Here is a 17,200-nt window from a genome sequence, read left to right as displayed (position 1 = left end):
AGGAGAAATCTTATATGTATCTCAGGAACCACCTGATCAATTTTAACTAAATTTAGTATGTGGTTACTCATCCATTTCTACCACACACAGTTTGATAGGCCCTGCAAAAAAAAATAACCTTAAAACTATGCAGCTAAATGCTTAAAGCATCCTAAAACTAATCGAGATAGATATAGAGTTATATATGTATATAAATGATCAAGATGACGAGACGAGTTGAAGTCCGGGTGACTGTCTGTCTCTCTATCCGTCCGTGCAAGCTGAAACTTCAGTAAAAATTAAGATAGCTTGATGAAACTTATTATACATGTTCCTAGCCACTATAAGAAGTATTGTATTGTATTTTTTGTGGGTGTAATCGGACCACTGCCACGCCCACAATATGCTATTAATAGAAAACTTATAAACGGCCAAATAATTCAATCTTTATCAACCAAATATGCACAGAATAAATTATTTCGACACATCTTGCGACATTGTTAAAATAGGTGAAATCGGATTATAACCTCACACACTCGGGATGGTACAAGGGAGTTTTATAGAATCCAAAGAGAAAATTGGACGATGAGCATGGCGCCGCCCACATTTAGGTGAAATCACGTATCTCCGGAATCAATTTATCAACCGAATTCGGTAACTAACACTATCCTGACATTCCTATGTCACAATGTGAAAGTTAGCGAATTCAGACTATAACCACGCCTCCGTTCCATATAACACAATAGAAGTTCGGAGAGAATGTTTTTCTGATAATAGCGCAAATTGGAAGGTTATAAAATTTTCGGTTACATCCGAACTTAGCAAGTCCTTACATGTGTTAATTATATAATTTTGCGCCAATCTTAGCGATCAATCGTTCACATAAATTTCTTTTACTTTCATACCTTATTTAGTAAGAGATCTACAGTCTCACGAAATTAACGATCTTTTTTTGATCTACTAGAGTGGCGGATCGACGGGGTGGTTTTGGGGTCAAATCCCCCAAAAATAATAATGATAGTTGGGCAATAAAAAATGTATACCAATAACTAGGGATGAATTTTATATAGTAATATATATATAATAACATTATATAGCATAATCAAAGTTTTATTATATTATTATACAAATAAAGTGTTCGAAATCAGATGAACGGCAGCGCATACCGACGAAGACACAAACAAATATTAGTATTTATAGACATATGGCATATATGCAATTCAGTTCAGTTATCAGTCTCAATTGCGACCTCTTTAATAATCATTAAAATTTAAAAACCAACTGAGTGCTTTTATGGCACGACATTTTTGATTGCTTTTGAAAGAATTTAAAATGCCTGCTGTCTGTTGGCAGTATATACATATACACACGTACAAACATATGTTTATACAAAAATATAAAATATTCATATTTCTTTATGGAGCTACAAAAATATTTATATTGAATTATATTATATATACATGTACATACATACGTTTACTTCATACGAAATCTGAACTTTATACTGGTCATTGGTAACAGAATTGTAATGAGCAATTTCAAGTCACTTCAAAAGTTAAACAATTACTAATTGAAACCATGCCATTGGTAGTAACTTTTATCTGCCGAGTACTTACCTTTTAACATGCAAACATTGCTGTGCTAACAAACGATAAAAACGTATAAAAAAGCCCGGAATTAAGTTTCGTAAATCAATGAAGTCCATACTAAGCATTTTGCATGTGTTCATACTATATTAAATAAAAATTACGAAGTGAGAATTTTCTTTCTTCAAATTGGGCTCCAACTGCTACTTTTAGATGGATTATTATACCATTGAGATAAAGCACAAATTATTAATGGAGCAGTGCGCACACCGAGCGGAAATGTTATGATTAATTTCATATATTATTTCACTTATTATGAAATAAAATTAAGACAGATTGACTGCAGATTGAAAAATAATAACATTGCCTTCCAATGTCTGTACTTTTTGTAGAATCGAAAAATTCTAAATCAATATAATGGTATGACCAGTAAATGTTTAGAATGTGTTAACCTTTTCACCGATGTGAAGAAACTATTGATTGATAACGAGTCAGTAGAAAAATTTAGATTGAGAATTGCCTTCTTATTTATATCATACCTTAATTAAGAAGCAATATTGCCACCGTCATGCCGATCAAAAGCGTTCTTCCAAAGTCTTTTAAAAATAAATTAGACAACAAACAAACATAGAAATATCTCACTCCATTTAATAAATTCTTTTTGATAAAATTACGAGATAAGAAAAAAATCATTTGAAATTTAATTTATTATCTTCTTCATTAATTCTACGCGCAAAGTATTATGCAATAAAGTTGAGCACGTGCATTTTTTAAAGTTTTTAAAGGTTGTGCATGCAAATTTTTGGTGATTGAAATATCACCTCATACGCAATCAATAATAAATTCGGCGAAATATTAATAAATCAATTTTTTCTATTGTTGCTAACACAGCAAAGTATTTTATTTTCAAGACTTTTAATTATGCGGCCAACGCATTCATTGATAAGATTGTAAATTAATTTCTTTACAGATGATTACGAAGACTTTAAAACTAAGAAGTATACAGAGATACATACAGTACCGAGCAAAACCACAAAAACATTTTATTTTAAAGCTGTACAAGAACACTAAACCCAACCAAATTCAATGAAATTTTGAGTGTTTTATTCTTTAATTATTTTGTAAAGAAATGTTTTCCAAATAACTTAAAAACTAAAATATAAACAGATAATAAGTAAGAAACTTAAGAGATACTTATTTTCTCAGTTTTGTGTGTTTTTAGTACTTAGTCCAGAGTCCTTTACTTTTAATAACGTTTTTAACACGTTTTTGCCATAGCTCGTCTTTGTTCTCAAGTGCTCTCTCATATTTTCCCAATCGTCTTTTTAATATTGCCCACGAATTCTCAATTGGATTGCGATCGGGGGATTGTGCGGTGTGTGTATTAATTAAAATATATACGAAAATCCCGTATATCACTTTACCTTGCGAGTATAACAGTTTTGTTCACCTAACGGTTGTTTGTATCACCTAAAACTAATCGAGATAGATATAAGGTCCGTCTCTCTGTACAAGCTGTAACGTAAGTAAAAATGGAGATATAGCAATGCAACTTGATAGACGTGTTTCTTGGTAAAAAAGGAAGAACGAGTTGCCACGCCCACAAAACGCCATTAAACACAAACCTATAAAATGACATAACTAAGCAATAAATTAAGTTAGAGAACTGTGGGTTATAAGAGGTTTAATGTTCATATCTCCGAAACCATTCAAGCTAAAATAACCAAATTCGCTCAGGACAAATCCCTTATGCATCTCTATCAACACTTTACAAATGAATGAAATCCGCAAGAGATATTAAATTTTACCCTCAGGATGGTATGAGAGGACTTTATAGGAGCCGCGGTCGAAATTGGACGATGAGCGTGGCACCCCCCACTTTTAGATGAAATTAAATATCTCGGGACCCGCTCGACCGATTTAAATTATATTCATAACATAACATTCCTTTGTCATTCCTATGTCATAGTACGAAAATAGGTGACTTCGGTTTATAACCGCACCCACTTCCTATATAACACAACTTTAAATTCCATCTGATTCTTTTTTTTTCCAGTACGCAAATCAAACACCAATAAATGTGTCGGGATAAAACCGTGCACGAATGATGCCAGCTTATGATCCAAAATTTTCCAAATCGAACTGAAACTGTTTAAGCCCCTAGGTATCGAATATATGGACCCCAACTCCTATTACGAACTTTTTATCAAAAATACCTATCAATCTGTGGGATATGTTATAGAAACTCAAATTGAATCTTTATCTTATATCAATATGCCTGATCAATAATTTCCTTAGTCCCCATATACCTATTTGAAATTTTTTCGAACTTCCGGCTAACTTTATACCACAAATATCGGGCAATATGCGAGTTATCTTAATGAAATTAAAAGAGCTTATTTTTCTTATGACAATGTATCTTTATGGATAGAATGGATAAAATCGGTTTAAAACTTGCCCTAGCCGCCATATAACCAATATCAGGATTTTAAAACATCCGGTTGACTTTATCCCGCATTTTTGTGATGGTATGTGAAGTACCTTAATGAAACTCACACATCATCTTTTTCTGTGGTAATGGCAAAAATAGATAAAAGCTGTTCAATACTACCCCTATTTCTCATATACCTAATATAAGATTTCCAAACTTCTGATTGACTTAATACCGTATAGCGGTCATATGTAGGATATCTTAACAAAATTAATTGAACGGATAATATTGACATACTATAGTTTAATGCCCTAACTCTCATATACCAAATAAGTATGTACAATATAATGAAATTCGTTATTCTAACAAATACAGTGCTCAATATGTCGATCAGTATGTAAGTTTTACATATATTTATAAAATTAATTAATTAAAGAAATTTTCCCATATTTGATCCTTGCAAGTTGCAAAAGTATGAAAAGTTCGATTACACCCGAAATTATATTAAATTTATTTTGTTTGCAAACGGCTCGTCTAATTTATTTCACTGGTAGGTCATCACGCAATTTAATTAAAAAAACACATAAAATTAGCAAATAAACTAAAAAATATTTCTCAATATAGACAAATGTAGGTTTAGATTTTTTTATTCAAATTGCAAAACAAAAAACAATTATCTATAGAATTATTGCAATTATATTAGGTTTAAAAGTTCTATTAAGAAAGTTTGCAGTCAGAACTATACAACTTTCTTCCGTAAAACTACGCAAAATCTCTCATATTTTTCGTTCCTTAAAGATAATGAAATCAAAAAGAACATCTCTATAAATAACTAAGGTAGATAAAATACTGATATCTGTCTCAACAAATTAATGTGTGGCGTAATAACGAATATTGAATTGCGTAATTATGCTATATTGGATGAAATCTGGCCGTTTAATGTATTTTAAGATGATTCATGTATATACGTACATAGAAAGTATATTTTATCTTAAATTATACAATTGTCTAATGGGACAATCAACACCATGGATATGGAAGCAAATGTGTCATCAACCTTATGAGAGTACCTCTGGGCTCATATGACAACAGAAGTGAGTGACATTCATGGGAGATAATGCTTCCCTATTTCATCATTATTGATTTGATACGCTCAGCGTTAATGATTAAATTTCATGACAATAATATTCCAAAAAAGTGCTTAAACACAAAATAAAAAGCGAAACCAGTATTTTACGAGCGTTCTACTTAAGGTTCTGTACATCTGCAAAGTGAAGGCAAATTATTGGGTTAAGAATTATACTATTTATGTATATAAGTACATACATATGTAAGCCGTAAGTTTTCTTTAGAAACAGTATGCAATATATTGTACAAGTAGAGGCGAGCAATACTGGTCGGATGTTAGTCAAAATTCAACGTAAGATGCTACAAAAATCTTAATAATTGTTCAATTTGATATCCACTTTGCTGGCTTGTTAATGACTTAAGTAGTCTTCTTATGGGTTAATTTTCCCTGGATGGTTTTTTATTTTGAGATAACAAAACGATACGGTTTTCTAAATCCTTTGAAATTGTCTCCATTTTTCCAAAACTTAATTCTTAAAAAAAATAGCACAATTGACAATGTACGAACGACGCTCTTTAGTACGATACTTAAAATTCTTAAACTAAACTAAAAATTCATTGTCTTCTTCGGAAAAATAACAGTAAATCTTTTATTAAAATGATGAAATGATAAAATGACGCATGAGTTTCGTTTGCTTTTCTAATGAACTATTGGTTTATACTGCCTTTTTTATTTTTTGTTATACTCTCGCAACCTGTTGCTACAGAGTATAATAGTTTTGTTCACCTAACGGTTGTTTGTATCACCTAAAACTAATCGAGTTAGATATAGGGTTATATATATATAAATGATCAGGATGAAGAGACGAGTTGAAATCCGGGTGACTGTCTGTCCGTCCGTGCAAGCTGTAACTTGAGTAAAAATTGAGATATCTTTATGAAACTTGGTTGACATGTTTCTTGATACCGTGAGACGGTTGGTATTGCAGATGGGCGTAATCGGACCACTGCCACGCCCACAAAACGCCATTATTCAAAAACAAATAAATTGCCATAACTAAGCTCCACAACAAGATACAAGACTCTTATTTGGTATAAAGGATCACATTAGGGAGGGGCATCTGCAGTTAAAATTTTTTTTTAAGTGGGCGTGGTCCCGTCCCTAATAGGTTTAATGTGCATATCTCCTAAACCGCTAATGCAATAATAACAAAATTCACTGGAATCAAATGTTTTAGAACCTTTACCTACAGTGTGAAAATGGGTGAAATCGGGTGGCAACTCCGCCCACTCCCCATATAACGGTACGGTTAAAAACTACTAAAACCCCGATAAATCAAGCACTAATGGGGCGTGGCACATATAACACCATTTTCAATTCTATCTGATTCTTTCACTTTCCACTATGCATATCAAGCAATAATGATTATATCGGGGTAAAACTTTGCGTGAATAATACGTTTAAAGTATGCCACCTTGTGACCAAAAATTGTCTAAATCGAACCAAAACTGTTCAAGCCCCTAAGTGCTAAAGATGTGGACCCCAGTGCCTATAGTTGACCTTTCACCGAAAATATCAGTCAATCCACAAAGAAATTTCAAACGAGTATACCATTTGACTTTGCGAGAGTATAAAATGTTCGGTTACATCCGAACTTAGCCCTTCCTTACTTGTTTTACTTTACGTTTAAAGAAATAAATAAAAATTTGAAGCAAATTGAACAATTATTGACTACTTTGCATATTACGTTGAATTTAGACAAACATCCGACCAGTATAGCTCTCCACTGAATGTATTTGAGCGGTTATTTGTACGTATGCATAATGTGTACAGGAATGTACATATCCATGGAACCTTACTAAATATAAATATCAAGAAGGCAACTGTAGTATGCATGCACTACATACATACATATATGTATATGTATGCATTATGTACAGATCCACTCAAACAGATGCTGTGTACTGTAATTACACTACAATCCTTTACTTTTTATTTTTATAAAACAAAATTGATAAAGAATATACAAAAAAAGTGATGAGGTTCTGATAGTGAATTCGAATGAAGTATGCGGTAATTACACATTTGTTTGTATTAAACCGTTCATTATTGTATGTGCATTAAAAATCTTCATGAACATTTTGTTAAGGGATCAATATTCAAACACATCAATACTTTAAGCTGTGCCCTGTTATGTACATATGTATGTATGTATAAAGCACTGTAAAGGTTTGAGTTCCTTTGCGAATATAATTAACCGCGACTGAAGTTCAACGTCTGAACTATACATACTTATGTATTTTTAAACACTAATGCTTGCTATGTTTTCGTTGAAATATGCACCCGAAGTATTGTTGATGGACAGTTCCTTACCTAAACCTACCCTAATAGCTATTGAATTATCATAATTTGCTCGAAATACATAATTGATCTTAAAGTATAATGATTATACTTGTACGAGTATAAGAGTATATAATATAAAAGTATAAGCAAAGCACTACTACAATAGTCGGGTCAATTTATTGGGTCGTTCGCTAAGTAATTTTGTATGATGACAACAGCTGATCATATTGAATTTATTCGCAGCCAACTTCATGCTTAACCGCTTTACTGTTATATATTTGAGCAGCCGATATAGCATGGCTTGTTTGTAAAAATTTTTCCTAAATTCTTTGAAATAGTTTTTGTTTGGTGCTCTATCAAATATGGAAGATCGAAAACATCATATTCGGCATATTTTACTGCTTTATTATCAAAAAGGTAAAAATGCACTTCAAGTAAGGCGAAAATTATGTGATGTGTAAGGAGAAGATGTGTTTACCGAACGACAATGCCAAAATTGGTTTGCGAAATTTCGTTCCGGCAATTACGATAATGAGGATACACCACGTCCTGGAAGGCATCTTGAAGCCGCTGTGAATAAAATATGTTAAAGTCGTTGGTCGATGCAAATCGTCGAATAACAACTCGAGAGATTGAAAAGTCTAGGATTAATATCGATATGAGTTCCTCATGTTCTTTTTGAAGCGCATTGTTACTGGCGACGAAAAATGAGTTGTTTACAATAATGTGAAGCGCATGAAGAAATCATGGTCTAAAAAGGATGAACCAGTTCAAACCACTTCGAAGGCCGATAGTCACCAAAACAATGTTATGTTGTCTGTTTCAAAAGAATCGATTATTATGAGCTTTTACAAATTGAGTGATTCACTCAAACAAAAGAGTAAGTTTTTATCAGCATAAAGTGAGACTTCATACAAGTTTGATGTTTCGCCAAAAGGTTTTGCAGCTTGAATGGGATATGCTACCACACCCACCATTTTTTCGATGGATCGATAAGAGAACCTTCACGTCAAATTAAGACGTAAAAAACCTCTTAGAACAGTTTTTTGTCTGCAAGGATCAAACATTTTGTAAGCGTGTAATTAATCCCTTGCCCGAAAGATGGCAAAAGGTATTGGATCAAAATAAAGAATATATAATTTCATAAAATGTTTTACAGAATAAAAAAATTGTGTTTAAATTGCACTAAAAAAACGAAATTACTTAGTGAACGACCAATAAAATTTGTTCATACTAAAACTTCTCAACGTTAGATAAGATAGAAAAAGTTTACTCGGGTCAAATGTCAAAAACTGGCTTTTTCGCGATATAAAACTTTTGACTGAATTATCAGTAATATTTTCAAAATGTCTAAATGTAATCAGTTACCTTGAATCTTTGCAACCATATAATGTATGTAAATATACGTAGTATGTTTATATAAAACATATATATATTATAATTTTATACAAACAGTTGATGTCAAAAACACTACACATTTGCATCAATATTTATTTTCCAATTGCAAATTTAGCTGCTCTTATTTAATTGTATGAAAGGTTTTATAGAACCATTTAATCCACTGTTTAACCTCAGTGGTTTTCGAACGCTTTTACGCCACCGTTAAGAAAATAATTTTTTAATACTTAATAATTCCGTTTATTGCTGATAAATATTGAAACAGCAGTGTAATTATTAAAACAGATAACAGATTGGCTACAATTCTTCAGAATATTTTTCAAGGATTCAATAACCTACATATATAAGTACATATGTATGTATAAAGTAAATTAATGATGAGTCTTGCCGTAATTGAGTATGCTTATGACAGTCACATTACTAATAAGATCAATAATTGAAAAAAATAATAAGTTGGATGATAGTACCTATAAGACAAATGTTCAAAATACTACAAAAGTCTAAGGCCACTTTAAGTTTAAAATTACGTGTGCAAATACTTGAGCATACTTTAATGCAAAATAATATTTTAAAGTGTTGTACCGCTCGCTGTTATTTTTTATTATATAGCTATATGTATTGTAAAATTTAAAAAATAATATCACTAAAAAGCTTTAATAAAATACTAAGTCAGCGCTTCAGCGGCTTTTGACCTTGATATCGATCCCTGTAAGTTACGGGAACGAATTATTGTATAAAATTATGCCTGTCAATGGAACGAATGGAGCTAAAATTAATAAGTACAAAATGTTTACCAAGTATTGCACTAGAGTTCACAATGAACGATTAAAATTATACAAATTAAAAAAAATTAAACTCTGAAACAAAGCAAGTTCAACGAATACTGGAGTAGTTTTCTTTACACAGTTCATGGATTCACACCATGATCTTCTACTTGCCTGGCAACTGTATGTATTATGCGTAACTGCTAACGTTTGTACTATCCCTACAAGAACAGTGACAGTCATCACAGCTGAAAAGATTTTGTCAGCGCGCAGAACAATGTTTCTATCATTTTCTTGAGAGCCTTGTACAAAAACTGATGTAAACAAACGCATGTGTGTGAGTTTGCATCTCTCTTTAACACATAGGTATTCGGAATTGATTCACTATATATCTATACTGTTCACTCTCATGTCTTTTTCTGAGACATTGCTGACCATAAATCCATCATAACTGAAAATTGTCAGTTATGACTGAAACGCTATCACAAGTAAAAAAATGTTTTGCGCAGTAGATAATATATTTTTTATTTCTTTAATAAATTCCAAACTTTTAAATAAATTGGTTATAATAATATACATAAATATAAAAAAGAGAGTGTAACAAAAATATAATTAAATAATAAATTATGAAAAGAAATTTTCACTTAATTCCATGCTTGTTCCTGCTCAAAAGCTCTGCTGTACGTATTTCTCCAGTTCATGAACATTTAGAAATTTAAAAATGTATAAATAAAAATGAAAATTAACTAAAGATATAATTTTATTTGAAACTTAATAACTTACGTATATTATATATATTTGAAAACTCCTTCGTTATTTATTTGTTTTTTTAACACAAAAAGAGTTTTTGCACAGGAGCACAAAACACTTTTGGTTTATCGCACGAAATAACACCTATAGATGAATGTAGGTATTTCACAACTTCTCGAAACTTCTTTGAAAATGCAGTCTCTTTTCGACGTATACAGAATTTGCTTTTGGAAAAATCGTTAATATTGACAGTCATTTTACTGTTCATATGACTGCCAGTACTGACATAATATATGTGAATGTGTTGGTGAACCCATCAGCAGTTTCTTGCAGGGATACTTTTATTATACATACATATGCAAATAGATAGTATATATGAACTTAAATACTTTTGCGTATCGCTACCCCACGAATCGCCGCAGAACGCTTTTCAATATAATCGGAGAATTGTAAGTAAGTACACTCTGTAACATTACTATTTACAACCCTATATATGTATGTATGTATGTTGATAGCACAGTTTAAGAAATAACTTTGTAACAGCAACATTTAGAAAAGTTAAGCGCACTGCATTTTATTAACTTCATTATAATGAAGAAAATAACTATATTTCTAAGGATCTGTTTTTAAAATAAATTAAATCAATATAATTCACGATAGAGATTGCATTGCAACAAAATTATTCACATCATCTCATTAATACCGCGTATGTCCTCCTTTTGTTTTAATTATGGCTTCACAGGGCCTAAGCGTTGATTTCACGAGTTTTTTTAAGAAGTCCGATGAAATATTGCTCCACTCCCGAAGTATAATTTGTTTCAGATGAGCAATATTTAATGACGTTTGTTTTGCAACTTCTTTTTTCAAATGATTCGCTTTTGTCAAAGCCGCTGGGTGACAGATTTGGGTATATGTTTCGGATTTTCACCATGTAGAACCGTAAATGACTCTGAAAGGCCCATATCGTTCACACTTGAGACGAGTTGTTGTTCATAATACCATCTATAAATTTGGTTAACTTAAAATTTCACCTCTGCTATGTTTTACCGTAGGGGGCAAGCAGTCCGCCTCCGCCTTGCTTCTTCCAGGTCTTTAATGCTGTCAGAGTCTAATAACATGATTTTGGTTTCATCAGACCAAGTTATTTTTTTCCATTCCATTTTCTCAAAGTCCACGTGGCTTTTTTTCGTGCCCATTTAAGCTTAAGTTTTTGATGTTTTTCAAAACAAAAGGCTCTCTAATAGGGGTTTTCCATTATATCCAGCAGATCTAATACGACTTGGCAATCTGGCTTGAAATATCAATGTCATATGCAAAATTTACCTCAGCTTCATAACACTTGCTACAGTATTCCGGTTTGATTTCAGTACACATTTAACATTCCAACGTGATAGAAAGTTTCAACATAACTGAATTGGGTTACTTAATGAAAAGATAATAATATATATCGCATAAACGAATTGTAATCTGGAACTCAACTCCTAAGATTTTGCTTTTGCTATGTTTAAACATAGTAAATAAGATGTATAATTTTTAATTTTCTAATAACTTTTTTCCAGAATTTACGTATGTGGTTTGAGGCGTGTATAATTATGTTGCATAGTGTGTATGTACAAATGTACAAATATAAACATTAACGATCTCTGCTGTATTTGCTTACAAAAATTTGTAATAATATAGAGTAGTAACCAGTTGGATGAACTTATTAAATCTAAAGGTATATTCTTTTTACTAACATGCACACATATTACTTATCCATTTGCTATGGAAGCACTTAACGGAATTCAAAGTATTCTATAGTATGTGCTGCTAAGTCTCTTTACTGTATATTTGGGTGTAGGTCTATGTATGTACATACATATATTCATATATATACATATGTATATCAATTTTTACGATATGCAAGTATAGGTATGTATAGATATGCATAAATAATTATTTGTGTGGTTATGTGCCTGCATACACGTGCCACATTATATGATTCATTCAGATAAATAGAGGATACAAATGCAAAGTAATATTTCAATTAAAATAAGAATAGTCATATCAATTAATTACAACACATTATAACACATAAACTATGGCATCTGATCAAAACTTCCCATACTTGCTATGTAGACACATATGTAAATATGTATGCATATATTTGTTTTGTTGAAAATGCTCAGCAATGTATTTCTTTTGTTTCATCAAATAAGAATTTATTGCCATATACATTATTTTACATTCAACACTGTCTGGGCGGCCAAGAAGCACATCCCATAGCTAAGAACAGCTTTTTACACATTTTTATAGATCAACTGCACGTTTTCTTTAACTTTACTAGTCATGATATTAAGCATTTGTCCCTGCAAATTATACTTACGTCGCGTAGGTATTGATGCTAACGAATGTGTACTCCACAAATATCACTGCACTTTTTCACAATATTTCGACCAACTTGGAAAACAAGGAAATGCAATTTTACTAAAATTTTGGAAAGAGGAAATATGAAAATTTCGTTCACTTCAGTGGCAACGCAGAATGCTCCAAAATAAAGCAATGAAAATGCTTCACTCTTTTAAACCACTTGAATAGAAAAATGCAAACAAGAAAATGTCCCTATAATTAAATCTTTTGAGTGTTGAGTGCAATAATAATCGTAATAAAAGTACAGGTAGACAACGGACGCGGACGAGTTGGCCGATGGTGGCGGTGATTCGTTGTCGGCACCAATATCAACGACTGCGAAGGCGATGACAGTTAGCAAAGTACTAACTGGTGGCACTGGTGTAACCAGCAGTGGAGGTATGACATTAACGCGGCATTTGCTGTCAGCTGTCACTGCTGTTGCTTCGAGAGTGCGCGAAAATTTCTCACAAGAGAGCTGCAAAAGAAAAAATACATACTTACATATAGTATAAGTACGTAAGTACATATATTCGAGTCACTTTGATAACGTTATGATTCTGTTTGTTTTTGTACAGGAATATTTGTGTATGAATATTTGTACTTGAAACCGGCATACATATATACATATCTACATATTTATTAAAAAATACCTATACATATACCTATGTGTAAGCAACTTGGTATTTTTTTTGGATAACTTATACTCTTACAACATGTTGCTACAGAGTATAATAGTTTTGTTCAACAAACGGTTGTTTGTATCACCTTAAACTAATCGATACTAATTAGATACATAGATATAGGGTTATATAAATAATCAGGATGACGAGACGAGTTTAAACCCGGATATCTAAAAATTGAGACGACCTAATAGGTTTATCGTTTATATATCCTAAACCATTCAAGTTATAACAACCATATTTGCACAGGATAAATCCTTTCGACACCTTTCGACAGTGTGAAAATAGGTTGACACTATCACCTGCGAGGTCTAGTAATGAAATTCGGGGAGAATATTTTTGTGATAACAGCATATATTGTGTCAAAAATTGCTCAAATCGGGTCTATATTTCCCTTAGGTCCAATATACCTAATAGAAACATTTTCGGGTGACTTTATTTCCCATATATCAGCCAATATGTGAGTTATCTTAACTAAATTGTGTGAGCGTATTTTTCTCCTAACGATGCATCTCTGTGCACATAATGGATAAATACCCTATACTGATGTTCAAGATTTTGAAACGTCCGGCTGAATTTACTCCATAGTATGTGAGGTACCTTGATGAAACTTAGAAATCATCTTCTTTTGTTAATAATATGTGGTATTGCCAATATTAAATAAAATCAGGTCAATATTTTTCCCTTATTTCCCATATACTTATGTACCTAATAAAATATTTTGAACATTCCTTTTCCTTTATACCGTTTATATCAGTCAACATATAAGATATCTTAGCAAAATTAACTAAGCGTATAATAATGGATATACATATGTACTATAGTTTCATGCCGAAAATATGTGAATTGTCATCTACGAATTACACCTATTTACTACATATGTATAATGATTTTCGTTATTCTAACAAACCATAAGCTTATATTTCGGTCAGTGTATGAGTTATATATTTAACTATAAACTGCTTCAAAATGTGGTCTCAAGTATTCCTAAGCAGTGTAAAAAATTAGTGCAATATACCATATACCTATAGTGATTTTCTCCTTTTTACCTGACTTTGAATCGTTTAGGTTGGTCAAACGACATTATAATTAAATGGACAAGTTTTCTTATAAATTATTTGGCTTACGGGTTAATATAAATGGAATTGGATTAGACCTTGGTCCAATCCTCATATCTCGAATAAATTGAATTCCGATCCTCTAGTTGACGTTTTCCACATCAACACAATATATCAAATTCTACCTTTTGGGTTGAGCTTATGTCAAATATATCTCATTTAATATAATTTTCGCTGACGACAGGTAAAATATACTTATAATAATAATTGAATCTATGACCTATAATAAGTTAGTTAATATTTCGTCGAACAATGATTGTTGAATTTTTTCGCACTAATTTTTAATATAAAGTTTTCCAACAAGAATATAAAATTTTCGGTTACACCCGATTTTAGTTCTCCCTTACTTGTTTTACGAATACTTGATTAAACACCCTTTAGGAATGTAAGAACATTTGTAAATTTGGTAACAAATTATTAAAACTTTAGTTTTTCCACTAAACCAAATCCGTATGCGGTCTACAACTGAAGCAGTTATATACAAGATGGACAAAAAAGTTATTTAGAGAACAAGTAGACAAACAGCGATTTTATATTTTTTATATCACTATGCATACATATACATATGTATTCCACTTGGTTATTTTGACGCTACTGTAACCTAGAGCGGGCATTTGTGAAATATTCTGCATTTTCTCGCGAAAAACATTGTTCAATATTTTTGGTCCATTGAGCATAGTTCAATGTTTCGAAGGGGTTTAACTTTTTACTGTACTATCAGTAACCTTTGGTGAATTCAAGGCGTTATTTACTTTAGGATCACAGCCAGTTTACATGCCTCTTTAAGTGGAAATGTACCTGATTAGAGAAACCATTTGAATTAATTTGGTGGACCTTTACCAGAGAATGTTGAAGAGTAGAGAAGGAGCAAATGTTAAATGAAAACTTTTTGAGTACTAATTTGTAATTCCACATGAAGGAACATCGAAAAATATAACTTCGAAAAAGAAAAATACACCACACAATGTGCGAAATGCTATAAATAGACACAACGTATATTCCTATATGAAAAAACGTTGCGCATACCTATTTAGATTTATGTTTTCAATTTCTATGATATGACAAATTTATAATTATGAAAAGCCTTCTGAATTAAAAATCTGTATTACCTGTAAAAACCCCAGAATTCATAATAAAATAAACATTTAGTAGGCTATTTTTCCAACTTATGTATGTGCGTTGCGTAAGCAATATGCTTATTAAACAAATGATAATAATAAAACGGTGGCTAAGCGGCCACGTTTCCACTTTTGTGGTGGCTTAGGTCGTAAGTGGGAAGGGGTTAAGCACAATCCGAATACGAGCCTATACGTTCGAATCCTAAAACGAATTTTATTTAATTTTTTTATTTTATTAATTGGAGTCTAAGCATTTCATAATTCAATTTCTTTAATAGCATATTTTACTTCCTGAGATAATTAAAATATATCAGGAAAATATAATATGTTTGGTTTATTGCATATTCCCTTATTTATGCGTATTTACACAAATGTGATAATCACACATACCATAAGTACATACATTCATAAGTACACGTACGCTGATGATTGCTTCTTCTTGCCCCGCACAAGCAATGACTTTTGTCTACGCTTTTTGCTTTTTGCGAGTTGAACGATCGCAGGCAAGGAGGGATTGGGGCGCACCGCCACATAATTATTTCAGATATATATTTTATTTATCGAATTCAGTTTGAAAACGATTATAGGTATGAATTTATTGGTATTTATATATATATATATATAATATATATTATAGTACGAAAATAATTCATAAATGCATCAGTATTTTTCAATACAAATTAAGCAACATAATAATATACTAAGAGTCTTCAGTTAGAACGCCTCTGTGCATGGTGGCAAGGCAACGAAATAACGGCGAGTTCGCGCGGACATTGTGTTGTTGAAAAAAACCAAATGATGATTTTGTCGACAAACATACAAATATACATATGAGCTCGCATACATATTGACGCCGAATTTTGCGCATTTGGCGGAGTTGACAAAATTTGTTTGAATCGACAATTTTACGACAATGTCGGTCGGCTATGTTGTCTTGTTTGTCCTTTTTGCAGTGGTTTGCTATTGAAAGTTGACTTATGCTCTTTTGAAATATTGCGATTACCGATTGGGCTGCATTTTCATAGCGTCGTATTTAGATAAAATGGGCTAAATCGAAAAACTATGAAACAATGATAATAAGTAAACATATAAAAGTACTATATGGACTGTGCTTAGAGTATATAGAAGTAGTTAATGATTTCATATACATGTCAATTTTATATAAATTTTTTAATTTAATGCCATATATAGTGCATAATATGCAAAAATATAAATATTATTTAAACTCGCTAATAGGTCATGTTGCCAATTCTCCTTTCTGAAGTGAACATCAGACAAATTCTTCAATTTCTGATTTTTAGCAAATGTTGTGAGGAAGCAGCTTGTGGGCAACATACAAATGCGAGGGGGATGGTAGGACTTTCAGTGATACAAATTGTAAAATTGAAATTTTGCTGATTCTTCAACTTTACTGAAGACATTCAATCAAATTCAATTTCATTCATTCGCGCATTTGCATTGCGGTAGGAATTCTATATGAAAACCAAATGTGGTTTACCAGGCGCACAGAAAAAATAGCGCGGCGCAGAGTTATGAACGAGCGCACTTTGCTTTGAAGCAGACGCACGTTCCT

The 17,200-nt window shown here is 31.9% G+C and overlaps 1 protein-coding gene across 1 annotated transcript in view; it reads right to left on the bottom strand.

Moving 5' to 3' along the window:
- The window catches only part of LOC106620706 (protein I'm not dead yet), a 36,625-nt gene extending 23,538 nt beyond the window's left edge, over nucleotides 1-13,087 (bottom strand). The window contains exon 1 of the mRNA XM_070112055.1: nucleotides 12,686-13,087. The gene's annotated coding sequence lies outside the window, so the exon portion shown is untranslated. The remainder of the gene's footprint in view (nucleotides 1-12,685) is intronic.
- Between the last annotated feature and the right edge of the window lie 4,113 nt (nucleotides 13,088-17,200).

The sequence above is a fragment of the Bactrocera oleae genome, chromosome 6, assembly GCF_042242935.1.
Source record: "Bactrocera oleae isolate idBacOlea1 chromosome 6, idBacOlea1, whole genome shotgun sequence".
NCBI lineage: Eukaryota > Metazoa > Arthropoda > Insecta > Diptera > Tephritidae > Bactrocera > Bactrocera oleae.
Note: the sequence above shows the minus strand (reverse complement) of the source record. Positions and strands in the feature narration are given on the sequence as shown.